The 9,096-nt window shown below is 40.1% G+C and overlaps 1 long non-coding RNA gene across 2 annotated transcripts; it reads right to left on the reverse strand.

The window, feature by feature from the left end:
• Window positions 1-982: 982 nt before the first annotated feature.
• LOC122203544 lies at window positions 983-7,665 on the reverse strand. Of its 2 annotated transcripts, none has more exons than XR_006195235.1 (3): window positions 7,555-7,665; window positions 1,804-2,011; window positions 983-1,573 (listed from the first exon to the last, which is right to left on the reverse strand). It is a non-coding gene; the product is annotated as an uncharacterized LOC122203544 (long non-coding RNA). The 2 variants fall into 2 exon arrangements; XR_006195234.1 differs by having other exon boundaries at window positions 1,896-2,011; window positions 7,555-7,657.
• Window positions 7,666-9,096: the final 1,431 nt, after the last annotated feature.

Below are 9,096 nucleotides of genomic sequence, written 5' to 3' on the forward strand. Positions count from 1 at the left end.
GATATATCCTCTGCATTGTCCTCTCCCTCCTCCCAGTAGTGATGTTTCTATTATTTTAATTTCCTCGGACTTTTCAACATTTGCGTTCTGCAATCATAACCATCTCAGATGTTTCATAGTACTTTTATATGTAAGTGGACTCCATGCTCCTCACCAGGCTATCTCCACGGCTTTATGGCTTTAGAATAACAGGCCTCTTTATTTCAATTCAACATCCAGTACACAAGATTTCGCCATCAAGTAGGTTTTTTCAAAAGGGCTCCTAGATGCTGTATTTTCTGAGTCCTTTCATGTCTGAAAAGTGAGACCTTGCCTTTATACTTCAATTCCAGCTTGGCTGGGTAGAATCCACTTGGATTATACTCTCTTTTCCTTGTGGACATTTCTCCTTTGTTCTGGCAATGATTGCTGCTGGAAAGACATCTGAAACCTGTCTTATTTTTCTCCTTGTGTGTGAATTTCTTTTTGTCCTGCATGTGAAAAATATATATACTTTTTATATTCTAAGTTTAACAGCTTAGCCAGAATGTGTCTGAAGTTTTATTGGTACAGCTTTTTCCTACGAAATGGTATGTATTTTCAATCTTGCAGATTGAGTCTTGATTCCAATACTCACATGAGTTGACTTTTTAAGTACAGATCTCTCATCCATTTGGAATTTATTCTGGAGTATGGTATGAGGGATGGGTCCAATGTTATCTTTTTCCTAACAACTATCCAGGTGTTGTTTGAGACTTTTGAATTCGAAGTATGGAACATTCAGGGGGAAGCCGCCTGCAGGGCCATTGTGGAATCAGGCTGGAGAGGGGTCTGGGACAGAGGTACCCATTTGAGGGTCATAATAATGACGTACAAGTGAGAGGATGAATGGGACTGACAGGTGTCAAAAATCCAGAAGTAGATAAATGAAACCCATCCAATAAATAAACAGTGTTTAGTAAGAGTTTATTGTGCATATCAAGAACAGTTCACCAATGAGAGCTTTTGAATTCAAAGATGATATGGCACTCAGGGGCCTGACGTACAGGGTGGTTAATGCAGTGAAAGTGGGCAAGCTGTTTTAACATTTCCAGTGACTGGTTATTACCATGAGAGTCCCCAGGTTGCAAGGGATTAGTTAAAAGTAGTTATCTCACATCATTTTTATAAAGAGGACATAAGGGGTTTTTTGTTTGTTTTTTTGTTTTTGTTTTTGTTTTAAATGATTATCTGGCAATTACAAGAAGTGGCCCAAGTTCACTTTCAGTTATTTTGCAGAATCATCGAAATTAAGTTTCGCTTGTGTGGCTTAAAAGGTTTTCTTCCACTCAGGGAATTTTCAAGTCCGCTCCCCATTTTGTATTTAACTTTAACAGTTCCCTCCCTTTGGGTCAGTAGGCTGAGAAGATGATCAACTAAGTACAGCGTTACTCTTGGTTACCCCTTGTTGATGGCAAGTGGAAGAATCTCCTGTTTGCTGTTTCTGCCAGTTGAATCATCAAGCTCAGGGTCACGTAACCACTGTTATCAACAGCCAGCTGGTCATCATGGACACGGGAAGGTCAGATCATTGGGATCCCTCGGTTGTCTAATCCTGATGGAAAGATATAGTCGTCGATGTATGAGTGGCTGCCAGAAGGCATGTAAAACCCTTGAGAGAATACAATGCACTTGAGAGGTTAATACGAAGACTGTAAGGATGGTAATAGACAAGGATTAAAAAATTCCCCAGAGCAGAGATTCCTGGGACCCAAGATTTAACCACTTAAATCAATCAAATGAGTTATAATCACATTCAGGTTTTACCTTTGTAAGTCAATCTACCTTTGTGGGGGATAATGGGCGATGGTGTTTCACTTTTTTTCTGAGCCAGTTACCCAGGCACCCCACGGTGGATGAGCAATCACAGGTGTTACCTGGGACAGATGAACATGAGGGTGTTTTATTTCAGGAGGCATTGTTGCAGGTAAGCTTTCACCTAATTCAGGCCTCTACATGATGGAGCCATCAGGTAATTTAATAAGAGGCATTTCTATGGAAACAGAAGAAAAACAAAGGTTAATAGCAGGAGAAAATTAGAAATGCAGCTTCCGAGTTTGGAGAGCAGCCAGATGAGAAACTTTCTAGATGTGAGTTAGAAGCATAGTTAAATGATAGAATAGGAATGGCAGTTTCAATCTGATGGACTTCCCTGGTTTGCAGTTCAGCTGTCGCTGATGAAGCCATTGGGTGGTCCGGTGAACTCCCTTGAGTGGCCCACACAGCAACAGGCACGAAGGCTGTCCTGATATGATCCGTTGTGGTGGTTTCTCTGGAGTTTACAAGTAGATGGCAACGCCTCAAAGACCATGACTAGGACTAGAATCTAATAATGGGTCCACTATCGTTTTCTACTGAAACATAATTTCTTTATAGTCATCCCCTTTTATCAAAGATAATTATAAGGAAACTAATTTGTCTGTCAAATAAGTCAAAGTAAAATTGGCTTGGTCGTTTATATAACCGTAGTAAGAATAGTGATTCTATGCATATTCTCAAATATGACATTCCAGCCAAAGCTTTGGCAATATCCAAGGGGCTTTATTGGTTCCTAAAGTCAAACTTAGTTTTTCAAAACTGTCTCATAATTAGGAATCTCAGATTCCATCTTTAAAAGTCTGGTTAGGCTAAGAAGCCAAACTAAGGACTTGTCCAATTGTGTCCCGTTACAAGAAGACCAGATTCTTTTAAAATATTTTTTTTAATTAATTTTTTTTATTTTGAGAGAGAGAGAGAGTTTGGAAGCAGCAGAAAGAGAGGGAGAGAGAGAATCCCAAGCAAGTTCTGCACTGTCAGCATGGAGCCTGATGCAGGGGTCGAACTCACAAACCGTGAGATCAGGACCTGAGCAAAAATTAAGAGTTGGATGCTTAACCGACTGACTTGCCCCTCCCGGATGCCCAAAGAAGATCAGATTCTTATCGAACTTATATAAATACATACATTGTCATGAAGAATAAGAATATTTGAGAATAGTTTCTGAATTCTGGAGGGATCAGGTAGACAGAAAAAGATAAATGTTTCAACTTTAGTTGAAAAAATATGTTTTACCCAATTGCTGTATGTTGTAGATAGCGAAACAAAAAGGAGAAAAGAGAGTTCTTTAATTCTGGAAAACAAAATATTAAAGAACCAGCAGGGTTTTAAATTAAGTCAAAAAAATTATAATCACTTCTATGAGTTCATTCGTTCCCATATAATGAATTCTTGTTTTGCTTGATTTGGGGTTAGCAGTGAACCAATCAGTTTTCCAGAGTATTTGTCAGGGTCATATACATGAATTTCTTTGAAGATGACACGTTTTCGCCTGTAGTTGATCGTAAATGCTTTCAGAGAAGAATGAAGAGTAATACAATAATTGTCTGTGAATGACAAAAGACTAACAATGGCTGTGGTTAAAGATCTGGTGAGAGTTTACTACAAAAAAAAAAATAAATAAATATATAAATATATATATATTTATATATGCAATTGACAAGTAAATTTTATTATTTCTGTGATATTTTAATAGCTGGAATTATGGCCAGTAACATTTTATCAGGACATAAAGATTTTTAGGAATTTCATATAATTTGTGAATTATTTATATTAAAAACATATACCCACATAAATACAATCCAAGGAGGTTAACTTTACTTTTTTAGACGATGTTTGTTCCCCTTGCAATGTAACGTATCAAATAAGCCTAAATAAATTAATATTTCTCCTTTTATAAGGAGAGAGAGCCCATCTTTGAGGTTGTCCAGAGACCCTCAAAAAATCCCCAAGTCTGTTCAAAGTCAAACAAGAAGATTTCATTCGGAATTTGATTTTGGAAAGTTCGTCACAAATGTCAAAATATTTGAAACACTTGATCAAATCAGAGCAGAAGTCACTGTGAAACAACACTTAGTTATCCATTCAACCAAACTGACAGTTAAAAGATTTTAAAGGCAAACACAGAAAGTCACATAGTTATAAAAAAAAAGCCTTAGCTCTTTTAATTTTGAAAGACTATTTTTTTTTTTAAGTAATCAAAGACCTGAAAAAGACAATGTGAAACACAGGGAGTATTTTCATAGGGCTCAGAAACTTTGTTTCCTAGGCAGCATACGTTAAAGGCCAAAACCAAAAAAACAAAACAAAACAAAACAAAACAAAACAAAAACCCCAAAAACCCCAAAAACCCTTTGTAATCTTTTACTAAGAGAAGACTAATAATCTAAGAAATTTTGTGATTTTAACATAGAGAAGATTGAACTCTAGTTTGATATTAGTTTTGTATTAGCACATTATTGAGCTCATTTAAAAAAACCGTTAGAAATAAATTAATTCAATTTTAACCAGCTTTAACCTTACACTATAAAATTTCTTTTCTGAAAATCTTCTGCAACTTCCTATATCCATTTAGCCTTTGTCTTATTCTTTTTCTTTTCTTATTCTGGAACAAGTAGTCATTTTCTTTTAGGATAAAATTACTCTCTACAAAAATATACCCTGTATTCCTTGCATACTGCTCATAGAAAAACACGTCCCCATTCTCTTCCCATGGAAATACAGAGTTGTTTCCCTTCGTTTTGGTAGTTTTGTTTTTGTATATTGATTATAAATTTTAACTATCAGTAACCTCTATTTTCTAGTGAAAACTGGAAAGAAGGCATTTGTTAACTAACAAATAATATGTTGTAGTAGATTAGCAAATTCATAAACACACAATTATAAAAATAAAATTCTTTACAAGCACTTTTTATAGTACAATATTTTAAGGCAGCAAAAGATATATTTATTAATGGATCCAAATATCTTATATCACTGTAAAAAATTAAGAAGCCAAAAGTAAATAAGCTTACGTTTAGCAAGTAATGTCTCAGTATATTATCTTATTTGGAAATGATGTACATAGTCAACGAATATCCATTATTTAGTTCAACTTAGTATGTACTTCTATCTTATTGGCATCTACTTAAATTACTTGTTTTTAACAATCATGCTTGGATTAGACATTAACAGAAAACTATCATCTTAAATTATAGTTTTTGTTGACAAATTCAGTAACATAGAGATAGCGTGAGTTTATTTGGCTTGTTTGCGTTATACTTAATGTTGGCAATTCTGAAGACATGTCTGCTTTTATTAAATCAACAAATTGAAACTAGCTTCTGTTTATCAAAGATTATCCCAGATTCCATGAATCTAAAAAACAATTGGGTTAGTTTCTGTATTTCTGGGTGTTTTAGGAATACTTAATTCACAAAAGCACTTTTTTTCTTTAAATCAGTTAAACACAGCTTGTTTAAAGAAGTATCACATGCACATAATATATCTACATAGATACACACAAACATATCAAAAACACAGATACCTTATAGCTTTTTTTTTTAATTACTTATAGCTTTCACTTAAAAATTTTAGCCATGTCTCAGCTACAGAAATGCAAACCTCACAAGAATAATTGATCCAAATTGCACTTCTGGCAAATGGACTCAGGTTACCTGTTCAGATAGCTGAAGTTTTTTGTTTTTTGTTTTTTTACTAAAGATTTCTTTATTTGTGCACTGTAAGGCTTATTTTAAATAAGCTATTTTTTGGGGCGCCTGAGTGGCTCAGTCGGTTAAGCGTCCGACTTCGGCTCAGGTCACTATCTCGCAGTACGCGAGTTCGAGCCCCGCGTCGGGCTCTGTGCTGACTGCTCAGAGCCTGGAGCCTGTTTCAGATTCTGTGTCTCCCTCTCTCTCTGCCCCTCCCCCGTTCATGCTCTGTCTCTCTCTCTCTCAAAAATAAATAAATGTTAAAAAAAAATTTTTTTTTTAAATGCTTATTTTGAGACAGAGAGGGAGAGAGAGAAAACGTGTGTGCACATGCACCAGAGAGGGGCAGAGGGAGGGAGAGAGGAAGAATCCCAAGCAGTGTCAGCACAGGGCCCAATGCGGGCTGGATCTCACAAACCAAGAGATCATGACCTGAGCCAAAATCAAGAGTCAGATGCTTAACCAAGTGGGGCACCCAGGTGCCCCTAAAGGATTCTTTTAAAGAAGCATACCTAGTAAAGAATTAATTCCATTGTCTTTTGAGAGGTTTGGGATTCTCTCTTTTCAAGGATGTCCCTTAAGATGTGAACTATCTTGGGGCACCTGGGTGGCTCAGTCAGTTGAGTGTCCAGTTTTGGCTCAGGTCATGACCTCCCAGTGCGTGACGTCAAGCCCCACATTGGGCTCACTACTGTCAGCGCAGAGCCCGCTTCAGATCCTGTCTCCGTCTCTCTGCCCCTCCCCCACTTGTGCTCTCTGAAAAATAAAGAAAACATTAAAAAAAAAAAAAGTTTTCCAAAAAGCCACAAGAACCTGGTCCATGGAAGGTATACACATAGGAAGCAGGAATTTTAAGGGAGATGGAGAAAGAATTTTAGACCAGATGGAGCCCATCTTCGGCTGTTATGCCCTAAGAGGTTTTAACTATAAGGGGCCTTGTTTTTTATCAGCTGTTCCCAAACACAGGAATCATGTGTTTTTCCCCCTTTCAAACAGAATAGGGTGATTTACCAGAAGCTTCAGTCAACATAATGCAGGTATGAGAGAAGCAGTGGGGTAAGGTGCCCCAGGGTGCTGTCTCTGGAGACATGCTGCCTGGATTCAAATCTTTCCTCTGCCATTTACTTGGGTCAGTTATTTAACCACTCTGAGCCTTAGATTCATTATCTCTAGAAGGGGGTAATAATCAAATCTACTTCATGAGACATATGAATTAAAAGAGAGAACACAGCACCGTGCTGGCATTTAGAGTTGATAATGCTGCTGTTACTATCATTATTCTCATGGAGCTGAGCCTCTTCCCTTGACTGCAGCTTGAAAATCCTTAGGAAAGAACTCTGAATGCCCGACTGGAGTCACATGTTCACCCCTGTGGTCAAAGGGACAGGGAACCATGATGGGCGGCCCCCACTGGAACCACAGGGGTGGATGAGCGTGCGGTGAGGCAACTGCCTCTAGAAGGAAGGGTAACGTGAACTAACAGGAGTTGTCCACCCAGAGAATGAAGTGAGCCCAGGAGAGAGGAAGGAACTGTTCTTCTGGAGTGTCCGCTGTTGGTTCCTCTCATTTTGACGGCTACATACATTCCTTGTACTTTCCGCCCAACCCAGTGAATTTGATAGGAGTTTTTCCTAAAGGCAGGGATCTGCTGTCTGCAGAACATACTGCGGGTTCTGTCTGATGACTAGGTGCCACGAGGAGGAGAGGCAAGGCCCAAGGGTGGCCAGTTGTGTGGTGGTTGGGCGGAGAGCAGAGCCAACGCCATAAGACAGGTTGGGCTCAGCCGCGTGGCCACTCGCTTCTTGGGCAGTTTCTCCAAGCACTGACTCCTGGTGCCACTTTGCTTCCCAGCACCCACAGAAAAGACATATATTAGCAGCTAAAAGTCCACAGTCCTCTCCAAGAGGTCAGTTGTGCAGGGTGTGACCTTGACCCTGTCTTAAGTGAAAGTGACACATGGAGAGGCCAGTTTCATGCTGTTCTTATTCTAACGATTATTATATACCCCCTCCTCTGGGATGAGGCCCACCTCAAGAGATCCCTCTGGCACATGACAGAGTTACTTTTCCTTGTCCCCAGTCCTGGTTCAGCTCTGTGTCATTTTGTACCTCTGCAGACATTCATACTTACATGATCCACCTTTGGACAAAGGTCAGGTAACCATAGTAACAGCCAACACTACTCTCTATGATCACCGTATGCCAGGCACTGTGATGTAGAAAGCAGGCATTGGTGAGAGCCTTGCCAAGTCTGAGCCTCATTTTTCTTACTTTTCTGGAAGCTCTGAAACCCAAAGAGGAGAGATCACCTGTTTAATATCATACAGAAAGCCAGGAGCTGAAGAGTGGCTTGTAGAAGTCGCTCACAGTGTGGGAGGAGAGATAGGTCCATGACCAATTACAGCTATGAGAAATGCTGCTGTGGGCTGGGGCTGGGGGAATTGGAGGCAACCTGTGGCTGAAGGGAAGACGAAGGCATTAATTTTGTCCCAGGGAAAGACCTGCAGGGATGAAGGGATGGGCTGGGAAGAGTAGTCATACTGGAGAGGGCCTTCAAGTCTGAGTAGGATTTTGCCACATGCTATGGGCTGAACTGTAAACTCATATGTTGAAACCTAACCCCCAGTACCTCTGAATGGGACTATTTGGAGATAAGATCTTTAAAGAGATAATGGAGTTAAAATGAGGTCATCAGGGTAAGCCCTAACCTCACATACCTGATGTCCTAATAAGGTGAAGAGATTAGGACACCCGCACACACAGTGGGAAAACCCCATGAAGATACAAGGAGAAGACAGCCATCTATCTACAAACCAAGGAAAGATGCCTCAGAAGAAATCAACACTGTTGACCTTGATCTTGGACTTGCACCCTCCAGAACTATGAGAAAATAAATGTCTGTTGTTTAAGCCACTGGGCTGTGGTACTTTGTGTTGGTAGCCCGAGCAAACTAAAGCCCCATGGCAAGAAGTGGGCGAGGATGTACCTGAGGACAAAGGCTCAGTTCAAATACAGTCCCAGAGAGTAGAGACCCCGCGGTCTGTCTGGGGATTTGGCAGTGAAACTCAGCTACTGGGACTGGGAGTTGGGGCCTGGGAACTGAGCCTCTCAGTTCCCCACCTCAGAATGGGAACATTAAGGGGCTTGAATCCCAGGAGACACGCATGTTCTAGAAAGATGGGGATTGGCTCAAAGTTGTTTCGGAAAGGGAAGATGTGGTTCCAGGAGCACATTCCTGACGTCCAGTCTGTCCTCAACTGAGTTCATCTTTCAAAATGTCTTTTTGATTTCCCCCTTCTCCACACCTCCACCCAGGGTTGGTTGGGGTCTATGTCAGAAGGACCTGGAATATGATCTTCCCAGGGGGGCCACCAGGCTCCAGGCTCTCCTGCCCGGTTCAGAGCCAGACCTGGATCTTGAGCTGGGGAGCGACACATTTTTGTTTTGTTTTGTTTGTGAACATGAATAGTGACAAGAGGAAGATTTTTACAGGCTGAGGATGCCAACTGGAGATCCCCAAAGAGGAGTTTTTAAATTGCTCTCGGCAGAAGCACTGTTATGAGAAAAAGATA

Source organism: Panthera leo, chromosome D3 (assembly GCF_018350215.1).
Source record: "Panthera leo isolate Ple1 chromosome D3, P.leo_Ple1_pat1.1, whole genome shotgun sequence".
Taxonomy (NCBI): domain Eukaryota; kingdom Metazoa; phylum Chordata; class Mammalia; order Carnivora; family Felidae; genus Panthera; species Panthera leo.